We start from the raw sequence: 1,883 nt of genomic DNA, 5'->3' as shown, positions 1-1,883 counted from the left end.
TGCCACACGTTTTCAGACATGTAGGCCTATACAATTCTTGAAAAACTATTCAGAATTTTCATTATATAACTGTTTGAAATTACCTCGTAATCTTGAAACAAAAACGCACTTGTATATTTCATGCAGAATAAAATTCATAAAAAAAATTGATTAATCTTATTTATTATCTACTGATTACCTCATGCTATATGTTTTCGAATAAGATTATTTGACACACAAAAATTGAATTTTTAAATGGATAGCTCACTTAAAAGTTATTAACTCCCAACCAGAAGCAGATTGAAATATAACATTTTACAACATTTTTCTTTAATTGATTACCAGTGAATTTAAGGGATATGCAAGAGAATACGTTCGTCTTATTTTTTTAATTGTTCAGAGATGTAAGTAGTGAATAACAAAATAGTACTTGCATCATAAATTTGCTTTCCTTCCATTCCTCTATCCTCCTTTGTGTCATTGTCGCCATGTCTTCTTCATCTGATTCAACCACTACTTCCTCCTTCTCTTGTTGTTCTTTAATTTGTTTCAATTTCTCTACTAAATTCATAGAAGAGCATTTTGTTTGCAAGAACTTTCTTAACCTAAAACAAAGAGATGTTTCAAAGTACTAATTAAAGTAGCTGCATCATGTTCCGTAGGACAAAGATTTTGTCCAACCTCTGAGGCTTGGCCAATGCTATTCCAGGCCCCGACTGTCGGGGGCAGTCTAAGTGCATTGCAGTTGAGCAATTTGCCATGAAACCAAATACCTGAAATCCACCAAAATATAACATCCACACATGACACTTCTCATTATTTTCCCACTTTTGTCATCATTACAATTATTTCACCCCAAATACTCATACGTTTCGAGGCGTTAGTGAAGGAACAGTTTAGAGCTTCATATCGCTTATAACATAAAGGTGAGTCGAATGGCCGAGTTGTTAGCAGGGGTGCCGTAAGCTATAGCCATAATATCGGGGCTGTTCTACCACCAGAACCTATGGTTCTGGTGGTAGAACAAATCTTCTCGAATAAGGACTATAAACCGTGGCTCAGTGTATACAATGGCTCGTGTGCACTATAAAGAACCCAGACGAGTAGGGGATACCCCGGTGTACCGGAACTGACAGCCCCTGTGGTGGACGACGTGAGTTGCTGGTACCGGTTTTCCGGGTTGCACAGACTCACTAATATTATTTATTATTATTATTTATTATTATTATTATTATTTATTATTATTGTTACTATTAATATTATTATTTTTTTTTATTATTATTATTAATTATTATTATTATTATTTTATTATTATTATTTTTTATTATTATTATTAATTATTATTATTAATTATTATTATTATTATTATTATTAATATTATTATTATTATTATGAAAATGTGTTTTATTGTTACTGTTTTCTGTGGCTGGTCAATAATGTAAAACATTTTGTTTAAAAAAAGTTATATAAATGCCAACAATCAATAACATTTCCGCTTAACCCCTTGGATAATGTCGCTAAGGTCCCGCAAAACGACAGTGAAAATGTACATAAACACACACGTTTGTGGGACAATGCACATGTTTGTTGAACACTTGCATATTCATGGCACTGTTCTGATTGGTTTCCATGACACTCTGAAAAGGTTTATTACGCAGATGCAGACACGCATCGTGACTTTTGTACTAAGAAAAATATCAGCATTTAGATTCACTTACCTTTTTTGGCTTCTTTGTTTTTGTCTTTGTAGGAACAGGTTCTTTCAGTTTGGGCACTGGTGGCTGCTGAGCGACGGTTGGTTGGGCATACACTGCTGGTTGCTTTTATTTTCTTTGTAGAGGGCGACCCTTATTATAATAAATTATTATAACAATATCAATTATATATATTTATATATATATATA

The sequence above is a fragment of the Anneissia japonica genome, unplaced genomic scaffold (genome assembly GCF_011630105.1).
Source record: "Anneissia japonica isolate Jap-2015-1 unplaced genomic scaffold, ASM1163010v1 scaffold1884_len437306_cov177, whole genome shotgun sequence".
NCBI lineage: Eukaryota > Metazoa > Echinodermata > Crinoidea > Comatulida > Comatulidae > Anneissia > Anneissia japonica.
The sequence above is the reverse complement of the archived record's forward strand: the minus strand, read 5'-3'. Positions refer to the sequence as shown.